A 15,067-nucleotide genomic window follows, 5' to 3' on the forward strand; every position below is an offset into this window, starting at 1 on the left:
TTAACTATTTATATTTAACACCTACAATATGAATCATTTATATTTTGGCCTCTTGAAACCTTTAATCTGCATATCGTATTTCCTATAGTAATGGAAATGCAACATGCTGAACTTTTTCTGATTAATAGCTTAGTGAATTTAAAAACACAAAAATCTATTTTTTTTTAACTTTTGTCCTAAATTTTGTCCTAATTAGATAGTCTCTCTGTCAATGAGCTGTATTGATGAAAAGTGTCATTATGTAACATTATGTCTTTATAATCTAGAAGAACATAATAATTGTATTGTATTGACTACTAATCTCCATTTGCTTTTTCTTAAATATATTTCACTTTTCTGTGCCTTGCTCTGTGAAGAATAGCATTTTAACTCCTTCTAAGAGCATCGGCCCATATGCCCTCTGGCTAATTTGGAGGGCTCAGGTAAGGGGAGTTACGGATCAGAGACCATATGTGAGAACTACCAAAATATTTTTCTCTCATTTCTCCCTTGCCTTTGAAGGCCTCAGGATGGTATGAAATGCTTCCCATTTTTGATAGGCCCTAGATATTTCAATATTCTCACTTCCCTTGAAGCCGGCCAGACCTCTGTAAACAGACCCTTGCTAAATGTTATTCAGATTTCTAGCCAGGTGGGCCTTATAGTCCATGCCAGGAAACTGATTATTAAAAGATTTAATAACGTTCCCCGTTACTCCTTCCATCCCTTGTTATCAGGAATAAAATGATGCCATCCAAGTCTTTTCACTTACTGGCCTTAGATGTAAATACTTACATTATATTTCATAAAGTGGCTTTTAATCAACACGTTTTATATTTTTAACAGTGTTCAGTGTTGAAAATATTTGAAAATTAGTGTAAATATATGATTGTCTTGCCACTATTAATAAAGCTTGTGTAAGTGCCTAATTTTTCACTATGCTGCATCTAATGCTTAATATGGAGATATTCAGTAACAACCTATAATATTACCATAACTTACCATATTATTCTGTTTATCCACTTATATTTTCAGTATACACATGTGATTTCTTATGTATTTTTTTTCCCCCACAAATGAGTAAATAACAGATGATTATTTACTCTAGTCTCAGGATGATAGTAGACTTTGCTATGTTATTTGACATTAATTTAACATGTGTGAACACTACAAAAAGATTACAAATTGTTCTAACATAATTAATGATAAATTAATAAATCAGTACATTTTAAAAATATTCTTCAGAACATGTCCTCAAAAACTCAAATCTAGTGAGACCATTATTACTGTAGATAGTGTTCTAGATAAGGGACTGAGTTTAAATTATGAAAAAGAAAAATCTTTTTAAAATAAGATATATGTCCTCTTGTGATTCCTTTTTGCTTATTTGTTTCTATTACTTTGAGCTCAATATAAGACTCCAACTGAATGAATAGTTACAGAACAATACACCAAATGAAGATCAGTTTTTTATTAAGATGACATTACATTACTCCTTTCACTTAAAACATGAAAACTGCAGAGCATTATTTTACCCACTCCTCCCTCAATACTGCTCCACTGTCAGGCTGCTCTCCCATTCCACACCACTGAGGGACAGATCACTGTGTTTGAAATTAGATTGTGACAGATGGTAGCATTAATCTTAATCTCAGCTATGCTTAAGAATGCTCTCTAAATTTTTGATTTTTTAAACATCTGTATGAGACATTATTTTTTAATATACTTTAATCTAATGATAAAACCTACATAACAAAATTTACCACTTTAACCATTTTTTAAGTGTACGGTTTGGTAGTGTTAACTATTATATTCACACTGTGCCACAGACCTCTTGAAATTTTTCTTCTTGCAAAAACAAGATTCTGTACTCACGGACTATAATTCCCCTTTTCCTCACCCCTCAGCCCCTGGAAACCACAATTCTACTTTCTATGTCTATAAGTTTGACTATTTTAGATACATTACAGAATTATTCACAATAGCTAAGAGGTGAAAGCAGCCTAAATATTCATAGATGAATGAGTCATAAGTATAATGAAATTATTCAACCTTAAAGAAAGAAGAGAATTCTGTCACATGTTACCACAGGAATGAACCTTGAGGACATTATGCTAAGTGGAAAAAAAAAAAAAAAGAACAGTCACAAAAAGATAAATACTGTATGATTAACTTATATGATATTAAATTTCAATTATTTTTATTACTTTCTATGTTAGTCAATAAACTAATGCATTTATTTTGTGTGAAGATTTTTAGAACAATTCAGATACTTAGAAGGTATCGATCATCTACTAAATACAAGGAATGTCACTTCTTGGAGCATTAAAGTGAATGTGAGACATATATTACATTTACTCTCAAACTATTATAACCAAGGCCGTTGATCAGTTGTCAAAGGATTAGATTTATAAACACAAAAATTTCACAAGAGCTATATGTTTATTACTCCAGTTATTTAAAGTGTTTTAGAATACATGCTACCCCAAGCCAAATAAGAATTGGTAAAAAAAAAAAACCATTGTATCTAGTATACATTCATAAAATTGAATACTCGCTTATTCCAAAAACATTAATTTTTACTAAAGAAACAAGCTTTTATTGAAGTAAGTTGCTTTAATGCTGTCAGGATTTATGTGGACAACCTTTCACAATGTATTTTTTAAATGTTTTCATCTAAGATAAATTTCAAAGATATACCCATGCCTGTTATAAAACTAGGAAATGTTATAAAACTAAGAAATGTTACAAAACAAGAAAAATAAGGTATATATAAAACATATAAATACATCTAATTTTACTACTAGTTTATTATTTATAACATATGCATATGTATACTTAGAATACATAATGTTCTAGTTGATTAATTAGTTAAAGTGGTGATTTGGTGTTTCTAGTTGGAAAGAATCAAAGATTTGAGGGCCCTAGTTTTTTTTCAACAACAGAAAAATTTTATCCCTCCATAAAGCCCTTAATAACTTCAGCAATATATATATATATGGATATATGAAAGATATCAACAGAGACTGAAATAAATAAAGATAATTCCTTTTTAATTAAGGTAAGAATAATTAAGGTATAGTATATATTTACTTTCAGTTGAACTATGAGAAACACTTTGGCTATGGAATTTTTACCTAAATAATAGTTTTATACACTTTTCAGGTAAGAAAATGACATTTAGAGAGAAGCCCAAGCATAATTTTTCTTTTAAATGTGCCTTTTAATCTATTTAGCATTAACAAATAAATCCTTTTTTGCTTCTTAAAATATCTTTTCTGAAACTGAACAGATAAAACTGAACAAATTGCAAATGCCAGGAAATCTGGCTCCTTGACCTTTACCCTTTACTACAGCTATTATAACGAAGCATTCAAAACAAAGCAGACACTTGGGATTTTCGTTAATTCATAAAATTTCTATTTGAAACTTGTAGACGTGTTTATCTCCTTAAAGCCAACTCCCCCAAGCATGCACACAGAACAACATCCCTGCAAATATCACCGCCTTCTAAACTAAGACACAAACCAACATACAAAATGTAAACAAAGCAAAGCCATCTCTGAACATCAGTGTGTCTCCAACATTCTCCTCTGCCATCGCTTGGTTGTTCTTTTGACTGTCCTGTTTCACCCTTTGAGCTCTAATTTCTCCAATGCTCTTGACCAAAGGACACCCTAAGTGATTCAAAATCCATTCATCTCTGCAGTATGGCCAGAAAACATTACAACTACAATGGGCTATTTTTCCCAGTTAAGTCAAAACATGAACATAAAAAGAGAGAAAGTCACTCCTGAGTATAAGCTTTTTTTTATCAATACCAATAGTGTCCATGCCAGGCTGAATGCATCCTCGGAAGACTACGGAGGCATCGTTCAAATCTGCTTGGGTAAGAACCCCCAACCGACTCTTCCTCCTCCTATGACATGGGCCCTTATTTACATCAGAGATATTCTATCCTTTACACATAGACACATAGGTGAGATTTATTTTTCCTGTTAATGAAACAATAACTATAATGAGGATAAATTTAATTTTAGATAGGTCACTGAATAAACGAAGATAAACTACTTATGGTTAGTATTCATCTTGGAATTAAACTGAAAAAAAAAATGAAACAAGTGGGAAAAATGGATAATTGTTTTGTCCACATTTTTGTACCCTGTTGAGAACACACAAATACCATCTTTCCCAGTAGTCTCAGAAAATGCACTGCCCTGCAAAATATGTTGTTCTTGGAGGAGTATTAAAAAAAAGGAAAGCATGATTAACAGGATTAGAATATTTACTCTGTAAATTACTAAAATTAGAATAATCTGTAGAATGTGTTGCTATGAAGAATGCAGTCATATGATTAGAGCACCATTTCCAAATTTTAATTATTGCCCCATTAATTTCAATATAGCTGCTAGAAGGCTGATTCGGCCTTTGATTTGGGTTCAGCATCATCATACAATGTCCAAAGTAGAGACTATTATTTTTCTGGGGTTTTCATATGAATATGGATCGCCTTCTTTAAAGAGGCCCATCCTATATAATTCTCCATGAAAAATTATTTCCAAGTTCAAAAACAACATAAGCCTGGTAAGCCTCACACAATTTCTGCACCTTTCACAGTTTCTGAAATATAGTTGTACCCAATTAAAAGATTTTAAAATTAATATTATCTTTATTTATACTTTTATTCCTATAGTAAGTGGTATTAGTAACTATTCATATAACCTTGACTTTTGTGTGGTGTAATAGTTATCCCTCAGGATTCTATATATCCTTTCTTCTTAAATTTATAGAAACCTGAAGATTTAGATTATCATAAGGTCACCTAAAATATACATAACATTTCTCAAACTCCCTTGAAGCAAAGCATTCCCAAGTGTCCCATTTCTATCCAACAGATGTAAAATGCAGTATCATATGACAGCTTTCAGGAATGTTTTAAAGGGATAACTAATGTATGTATCTTACACTCTTTTTTATGCTAAGACAGGAAGTTATATGTGGCTGCAGCTTCATCTTGAATTATATAACAAAGACCACCTAGAAAAAGCAGAAACTTGGGGACACATCAGTCTCTCCAGACTCTATGGAGCAGAACTGTCTTAACAGTCCTGGAGATCCTATCTTATTTCTCTACATGAAAGACAATTTTCAAGATGTGTTTTTATTAATCCTCTATCACTTTGTTGTCTAATTCTCATGAGAAACCTCATTCTAAATGGTAAAGTTATTTAAATGTTTCTGGTCTAACTTAAACTATCCCTCACATGACTACTTTGATAAACAAGGAGTATAACACATGAAAAAGTGTGCTGTAAAATGTGCAATTCATTAGAAAATATCGAGATTTTCGATAATGGTTTACGACCTCACCTAGATCCTTTTTCAAATTCTGAGAGTATATGCATTTGCTAGACAGGGAAGCTGGATGGAACCAACATGTATTTATTGAAGTCTATGTGGAATATTGTATGGGAAGCAATCAAAATGCAATTATCAGGGCACCAGCTATGCTGTTAGAATGCAAAACAAGTACTTGACTTTCCTAATGGAGAAATGATATAATAATTAAGTTTGTGAAGAATGTTATCAGCATTATCTCTTGTGTATGAGAACTTCTCTTAAATGTATTGATACAAATATATGTTGATTTCACAACTACATCTGGGCTGGTGAATCTTGCTTTAAAAAAAATCATTCAGCTGTGAATATTTTTTTGTGTTACAAAAAAAAAAACAAAAAACAAAAAACTCTTTAGCTTCCATTGCACGCAGGATGCCTCTTTGCTTCCCTAGTGTAATGAACCCATCACAGGTTAAGTTTATGAACCTAAAGTCCTTCTCTGACAAAAATTCCTCTTCTCATAGGCTGGAGTCTCAAGGAATATCATAGAGTTGACTGAATAAAGATGTATGAATGAACAATGGGGCCCAGAAAAATCACAAGGTGGTCTGCAATAAATTGGTCCATCTAAGAGGGATGATGGCAATTAGTTCAGCTAATAAAATTAACTCCCTCTGTAGTTGGAAAAGAAAATGAATTGCCCATTGGAAATACATGAGTGAGATAGTAAACTTGTCTAGAGAAACAGGGATGCTAAGTGAGAAAAAAATGTCAGGTAGTTCTTAGAGTTGATTAAGATCTCAAATGACTTTTCATTCTCAGAACAAGTTCTGTTCTTTATATCGACTGTTCTTTTCCTAAGATATTTACTTGTTCTTACAACTGAAGGAAACTTACTGAAAGAAGCACCCATACATAAAGGGGCTTTAATAGAATGGTTACTGTAAATAAATATGGAACTAGTTGCGACCTCAAGACAGGATATGGCACAGTGAACAGATTCTCATCTTGGTCCTTGAGCAAAAGTTAACTGTAGTTTATATTGATGAAAGTATTAATTAATCAATTGCTTGTTTTCACCTGGGTCTAGAAAGTCAGCCTGTTGAGGGTGAGAATGAGAAGGATAGTCATTGTTTGTCATAAACACTAAATGAACAAGGAGTAAAAACACTGTGTTTAGTGGCTTCTCGCAACATAAGGTAATTTATAGTGAAACAAGAAAAAATTGCCAAACAGCTTGCCTGCCTAGAAACATACAGGGAAATTTAACACCACTATGTAGCATATTAGTATTCTTTTCTGTGGTCTTATCTAATAACATGAGAATAATACCTGAAGTCCAGGAATTTGCTGTTGTCATAATCGTTCTTGGACAACATGTATCTTTGTGATACAAGCCTATTCAGTGTGTGGTGCTGTGAACATAAGAGAAATCCTGGTATAATTTCTCTTTCAGAGAACAAAATAAGGTCTCTCCTGGACCTCAGTCATATCATCGACCAAACAAATTTTGACATCAAAAACTTTTTTTTTCTAGTTACAGATTTCTTCCAAGTCTTTCATTAAAGCCTCTTCAACAGACTCAAGATGATGGCTGCAGATTATCTCATTTACAGAGATATTCTCCCTTCCTCTATGAGGAAAGAGAAGACTGGGACAATATTTATTTGCCCACAGATATGTGATGTGTATATGAAAAACTATGCACCAATTTATACTGGCAATGTTTCCTTTGGTTTCTCGTTTTGTGCCAAATGCCTTCAGCTCCTCCAGCTGGCCCCGGAGATTATTGGTGTCAATTTGTAGAAATTGAATTGTTTGAGACAGACTAAGACATTGTGCTATGAGAATTGCTGTCAGCCAGCTAGCTTTGGATTGGTTTCTTCTTCCAGTTATCTTGCTAGGACATCTAATTGCTGGTAAAACTGCATGTGACTTGCACATCTGCTGTAGAAGCTCCACCTACTTAGTTACTCAGTTTTCTATAAGTGCTCCTGGTTGGTTGTGGACTTCTGAAGAGAATCCTGCAACTCTACGTCTGATTCAGCAATGTGTTTCCAAGCTTAGTAGCAACCGGAAAATATTGTTGGAGGTCTGCTGCAAGACTTGCCTGTTAGAGCATTGCTTGTCCTCCATCTCAAATGCCTCCACCGAGTCTGCTACCAAATCTTCACAGACAGCGGCCACGCTGTGGTCTGCCACAATGGTTTCTCCACACTCTACCCCAACCCTTTAGTGCTCAACTAGAACCAGTTTAGTGGGACCTCTTCTCCTCAGTCTCTGCTTTGTAGGTACAGTACTTCATCCGGTGACTGAGCCTGAAAATTACCTATTGCCACTATTTTTGCAAACTGTCTACCACAATTGTATTAGAAAAACATCAGAAATTAATGGCACCAGAAAAACTATAGAATAATCTGAATGATCAAAATTTAGGACAATGACCTAGACCACCTTGAGAAGTGATTGAAATCACTGGATCTTGTAAGGCACAAGCTCATATGTAATTCTTGCCACAGGCTCCAGGTTCCAGGATGGGCCACATAAGTGATAGCTCTTTTGAGAGAATAGACATTTGTTCTTTTTTTTTTCTCTCCCATAATCCCTTTGCTGATGTGGTTTGTCTATTAAATTTTCTGCTTATTCTCCAAACCAAACTGCAAGTTAATAACTGACATTTACAAGAAAATGTGTAATTTAGGTTTGTAAGACTTTCATAGCAAATAATAAATTTATACCTTGATTTATATTGGACTGTTCCTTTTCTCATAGAATCATCTCCAGGAGTTCATGAAGCAATGAAGCAAAGTGATTTGTAGGAATTCATGGTTACTTGGCTTTATTGGTGTCAAACAGAAGTGAAAATCCATCACAATTTATAATCTGTTGTGTAGTCTTGTGAGTAGAATCAGAGGGATTGTAATGATGGTCAGAATTTTTAAAAATAGACAGTTTTATAACAGGGAAATGGCTCAGTGCGTAAAACAGAGAGGAAGGGTCTAGTTTTGACTGAGATGGAAACTTCCTGTTTTATTTTAACCTTCTCTGAGAACTTGAATTTCTAGTGTAACATGCATACTTCTTGTGAACTTCAGAGAGAACAGTTTTGCTAGAGTCAAGGAAATGCTGCCTCAAACTTTTTTTTTTTTCCTTCACAGAGATGGAAATAAGATGGTAAAACTAAAAAAAAAAAATTAAGGAGATTTCGGTCCATTAGTGATTGGTAGCTGGACAAAGCCTCCATCACTATTTACCTCGTTTTGAACAAAATTTTGCTTGTTAGGTTCCTTAATCTGACTTTTCATTTGGTCCAGAGGAAAGGATAAGCCTCTACAGATAAAGTCAGGTCAGAGAAAGGAGGAAAAAAAAGTGTGATGTTAATGCATATTTGCAATTAACTTGCAGTTGAGAAGGTTAATTAATATTTAGGGAATTAAAAACTGAGGGGAGGCAAGATTTTGTCAAGAAGCATATGGCAAGAAGCATGTGACATCTACTGACTCTCAAAATATAGCGTTCTGGGAATTACCATTGGCAACAGAGGAGAGCTAAAGAAAACTTCATTGTTTTACTAAACACAAATTTAGTAAAAAGCATATTGTTCAAGTCAGGGTTTTACAGCCTTGGTGTCATTGACATTTTGGGTCAAATAATGTTTTTCGTAGAGGCTGTTGTGTGCATTGTAAGATGCTTAGCCATATCACTGGCATCCACTGACTAGATACCCATACTCACCTCCCCATGTCCCTGCGGCAGAGAGAATCAAAAAGACTTTAGATATTCTCAAATGTCGTTTGGGGGGCTAAATCTCCCCTGAATGAGAACACCTGGTAAAATTAATATATACATACTCTTTCTAATTGGGCTTCTTGAATTACCATACAAGTTTGAGAATCAGTTTGTCATGTAGTGAAAGCAAAGTCATCTAATTTTGGCCTTTCTTTTATTTCTAATCTAGGTATTTACTACTTTCAGTTTTCCTATAAGTACTTCTTTGGCTTTATCTCATAATTTTTATATAAATTTTTATATAAAGATGTTCATTATCATTCACTTAAAAATATTTTCTAATTTTCTTTTTAATTTTTTAGCCCATGGTTTATTTTAAAATGTGTATTTTTTGAACATAGGAATTGTGCTGCGAACCCTGTCAAATTCTCTAATGGATTCAAACATTTGTCTTTAGATTCTTTTGGATTGTACATAGTACATAATTATATAAACTGTGAATAATCAGTTTTAGACTTTTCGATTCTTACTTTTTTCTTTCTCTTTTTGTCCTTATCACAGTGGGTAAGACCTTGATTCTGTTAGGCAGCATGAAAGACTGATCATCTCAATTCTATCAAATATGGAGCTGGGTTAGGATGGGTTGAAGCCTTAGTAAAAATTCGGCTACCTGCGGTTTGCTCTGTTCTCTCCAGGACGTCTGTCACCTCCTTAGGTTTTTGTTGTTGGTGGTGGTGGTGGTGGTGATATTGTTTATTTATTTTTTTTGAAAAATTTATTTTCAATTGCGGCTAATATACAATGTTATATTAGTTTCAGGTACAACATAGTGATTGGACATCACCTTACGATGTGATCCCTGCAATACGTCTAGCATCCACTGACACCATACATGTTATCGACTATATTGACTGTAAGGACAAAGTTCTCCTTCGCCTCGGCCATGAAGGGAGATCCAATTCTACCCTTTAACATTCTCAAGCTATCATTCCACTTTTCAGCTTACGCCATTGAAAAATCCAAATATCTGACCAATGACACAAAAATAAGTTTGCAATAAGCACTGCTCCCCAGCACCTAATGACTGCAGATTTTATTCTGCCCTTTTGGAGCACTGACCACTCTTCAGCATCCTCTGTGCTCCAGAACTCAGGAAATCATCATGGGTCATCCTAGCTGCATGTCCGAAAGCCCTCAAGTCTTTCCTCCATCCCTACTCTGTGCTTACACATTTGTTGGTTTCTCGTTTCCCTCACAGTAGACCTCTGCTTTGGGTAACTTCAGCTTCTTTACAGATTCGATCAATGTCCCCACTTTGGGAAAAATTAGCTAGCAATAGTCAGCTCTATCTAGAAAAGTCCTTGTTGGTAGTTTTAATTCAACTAGTCCTAATTACTTCTGCAGATCTTTGATAAGTCCTAAAACATATTGCTTGTAATGTATATAACTTTTTGGTTCTTGCCATAAAACATTGACCTCTAATCATCTACTGTATGCTAGTGGAGATCGAGTAGGAGAGATCTCTCATTATTTTTTCTTAAATACTTTTTATTGAGATGAACTTTGCATTATGTAAAATTAACCATTTTAAAAAATACAATTTGGTGGCATTTAGTATATTCAGAATGTTGTACAAATACCACCTCTATTGAGTTCCAAAATATTTAATATTTTTATCACCACAAAAGAAAACCTCCTATTTTTTAAGAAGTCAGTCCCACTTTCTCTCTCCATCGTGTTCTTGGCAACTACTGATCTACTTTCTGTCTTTTGAACTGACCTGTTCTGTATATTTCATTTAAATAGAATCATACAATAACGAACCTTCTGTGCCAGGCTTCTATCACTAAACATCATGTTTTCAGGGCTTATCTATATCGTAACAAGTACTAGAACTTCATTTTTTTTGGAAGCTGAATCCCATTTTATGTATATATCACATTTTGTACACCTTTTGATGATGAACACCTGCATTGTTATTATCTCTGGTTTTTATAAATTGTGTGTCCATGAACGATTGTGTACAAGTATTTGTTAGAATACTTATTTTTAATTCTTTTGGATTAGATGCAGGACAGGGCAAATTTCCCTGAGTCATGGGAGACCAAGCCCTGAACTGAGATTAGAAGAGTGTTCTTAGTCAGAGAGTGTAGAAAGAATTCAACACACACGCCAAAGTTAAAGTCAAAAGGAAAGTTTATTGGAGATTAAACTCCCTAGACAGAGCGTCGTGGTCTCTTCTCAGAGGCAGAGATTAAGAGAGCCTGAGAGAGACTTAGAAGGACAGAGACAATAGAGAGAGGACAGTGAGAGGGACAGAGTAAAGGCACTGAGAGGGACCAAGACAGAGACACTGAGAGAGACAGTGAGAGGGACTCCTAGTTTTCGGGTAATTCAGATATCATTCTTTAGTTCCTGTGAGATACAGATGAAAGACTTTGTTTACCCATTTTCTTTGATATGGACATACAGTGAGGAAGGGGAAGAGTATGTAGCTAGAAAAGGTAAGAATATGTAGAGTGAAAGGACTGCTGGCAATTTCCAGCCTTTAATCCATAGGTTCCTTATGGGTTTAGCCACAGGGAATGAACAATTTTATTTTGGGTAAGGCAGCCACTTAATGCCTCTGTTGTTCCTGTTTCCCCTTCATAGATATGGGAAATGAGTGGTTAGCAATCCCAGCAGAAATCTTCCTTTGTTCTGTAGATGTCCTCCTGGCCTGGCTACAGGGCTGATCAGCATATTGTAGTCTCTAAATGTAGCTTGATTTAACACTTATTTCTCTTGCCTCCTCCCTACATTAGATTTATATCCAGCAGTGAAGTGGCTGGGTCACAGGTTTTGAAGAGTCAACATCTTTTGTTTAACTTTTTGGATGAAAAAGTTATTGCCTAGTAAGTTTGATGTCTGTGCTTCTTTAGGGACAATTCCTGTTCATTTCTTTTGTGAATGGGCCATACTGAGATGGGGCATCACTTGTAAAATTCTTAATCTTTTAGCAGGAAATGAAATAGGATATCTCTTGCAGAGTTAATCTTTTTAGTAAACCTACTTAAGTTTTCTTAGGAAAAAAGGCCCTCTCTCTCAAATCCTGATAATTGCCCTGGTGACTGAGATCCTCTATCAGCCCATTGTTAAGTAGAAATGGTGTTAAGCCAGGCAGGGCCCTTAGAGTCTGAGTGGGGAGGGGACTTTAAACCAAAGGTCTTTCTTTTTCCTCTTTAAGAAACGTATTAACCAAGGCTGTTTCTCTTTGCTCAATAGGCAAATCAATAATAGAAATTAATAGATGTATGATTTAAATAACGAGTTTGTATCTTCTTTTTCTTGTCTAGGGACTGAGGTGGCACTTCGGCAGGAAACCCAAGACCCCATCCTGACTGAGGCAGAAAGGGAAAGAGCTCCATGAAAACCTGTAGGCAGGGACTACGGCCATTCTCAGCAGGAAGCAGATACGGAAGAAGAGATCTCCCATCCCTCAGCATCCATACTAATAATAAGGGGGTTCATGGCTCTTAGAAAAGAGATAGACAGGAAAGTTAGGGGGTTTTGGGTCTGCCTGCAAAGACACCGAGGTCATCCTATCTCAGAAGAGGTCCATCCTAATCTACCCACAATTAAGCAAGCCAGAAGGCATTTTTTTTAACCCACACAAAGAAACCAGTAGCAGAGATTTAGGTACCAGTTTAAGCCAGTCACTTTCACCTGCGCAATGAAGACACCAACGACCTTCAACTAACCTGAGTCTCATTATACCACATTATAATATGATTCATATGCCGGAAGTTCATTAATATCATTATAACGAACTGAATTCTGGGGACAAACGTGCGCAGAAAGCAAAATGATGAATCACTGAGTCCTATCAATCTTAGTCGTCAATCAAGGAAGCCCACTCCTCTAAGAAAAGTAACCACCCACAGCAAAAAGGGATAAAAACCCTGAAGGCTTGGTTACCAGGTCTTTTGAGCAACGCTTCTCTTGCTCAGTCCTGCTTCCACGTCTGGAAGTGGACTTTTAAAACTTTTCTACTGTATTTCCGTGTCTTGCTCAATTCTTTGTTAGAGACATCAAGAACCTGGACAACATGCCAGTGTTGTAGCCACCGGCCCCCAATAGACACACAGACCACCATAAACCAGTGAGTTATAGGAAACACACTCTTTATTCAGCCAGCTGGGTCTGCCAGGGGTACGCAGACCCCAAATTAAGCAGCCCCGAAATGTAGAGATACAGGGTTTTTAGCCCTAAACCCCATTCCTCATTCTGTCTGTACACAAAGGTCTATTTTTCTCCTATTCACTACCTGTCAACCCACAGGTCAGGTGTGCAAGCGGAGGTACAGAAGCAGAAAGCTTATTATTAGAATGTTATGTTCCCATGGGTGATAACCTATGTTCCCATGGGCGATAGCCAAGCAGTAATTTTCCAGCCAGCACACCAGGAGATGACCCCACTCTCCAGTAACGATACTGTCTTGTTTTTTTTCATTTATTTGTTGTTGTTGAAAAAATGTACATTTAAATATTATAATGTGCTAACTCTGGAAATCAGATTCTTCTCTCACCTCAGTGTTTGTTTGTTTCGTTGGTTTCTTTTGGGGTATAGTTGTTTGATTGTTTAATGACTTTCATAAAATATATTTACATTATTTGTCATATGTGGTATCTGAAACCTATTTCTTTATTTTATGATCAACTAGCGTTTTGAGTAGAGATTTCCTTGAATGTCTGGAACAAACAACAACAAAAAACTATAAATAATTAAATACAAATTCTCTATCTTTGCAGATTGACTCCGTGTTGAGATACTTCAACGCTTAGCCAGGCTATTTACAAATCTTTCTCAGCCTTTATTTCCTGCTTTCACTCAGCCCAAATGATGCAGGACGAGATGAATCCCCAAATGGGAACTCAAGCCTTACACCTGCCATAGAGGGGCCTTGACTTGCACAGGAAAGAATTCAAGCATGAGCCAGAGTTAGAGACAAAAGGAAAGTTTATTAGAGAAAGAACAACCCTGCACATGGTCTCCTCTCAAAGTCAGAGAATGAGACCCCGAGAGTTTGAGGAATTGCGTTTATATCTGTTTTCCTTTCTGGGTTACAAGAATGCTGCGTTAAAGGCATAGGGAAGTATCTGTTAGTAATCTCAACAGGAATCTTCCTGTAGGTTCCCTGTGGTCCGGCCACGTGCTGATCTGCCAAGTTCCCTTGTCCATCAGCAGGTAGCAGACTCTGAATACAACCCGGTCTAATATTTAGTCAATTTTTATAAGTTCTTATACCTTCTTCCTATGTTATAAAAATCAACCATAGAAGAAAATTTAGGGTGTTCTCTGTTTTGTTTTTGAGCATGCATTCTTTCTTGAGCTGTGTATTTTTTTTTTTTTAAGTTCTAGTATCTGGTGCTATAATACCTAATTCTCAAAAAAAAATTCTTGTTTTCCAGTTTTTTCTTCCAGGCTTTCAGCATATTGATTGTTTCCTCAATTGTTATCTTTGCCCTAGGCAGCAGCAGATTATTTTGCCTTTCACCGTTTTTGAAGAATGCCTGGTGCAAAGCTATGTTTTTACTCTGAGAGACTTAAAAGTTAGGTGAAATAAATGCAAATCCTTGTTTCGTTCCTTCAGGCAACCTCCAAACTGGTCAAAACCGACAGGTTCAGTTTTTAGAGAGCAAGGTCTGCTCTATTCCCTCTGAATCTAGAAACCCAGAGTGCAGAGTCCTCACAAGAAAATGCAGGCTGCTGTCTTCAGATTGCTGCCCAGCTGGGGAGCTGGACGGGAACAAAAGTAAGCAAAGATGCTGCAAAACTTTCTAGGATTTTTAAGCCAACTAATTCTTGAGTCTGTGCTTCTTTGGTTGCTATAAGCGTTTGGCTATTTTCCAAAGTTCTGACAAATTAGATTCTGATAATTTTTGTTCTTTTTTTTTTTTTGGTCAGGGTGGTTTCTGCGGAGGTACCAAGCTCTCGGAAGCTACTAGTGTTGCCATTTCTCTGTCTCTAAAACACTTCT

This window comes from Pteropus medius, unplaced genomic scaffold (assembly GCF_902729225.1).
Source record: "Pteropus medius unplaced genomic scaffold, Ma_sr-lr_union100, whole genome shotgun sequence".
In the NCBI taxonomy this organism is placed as follows: domain Eukaryota; kingdom Metazoa; phylum Chordata; class Mammalia; order Chiroptera; family Pteropodidae; genus Pteropus; species Pteropus medius.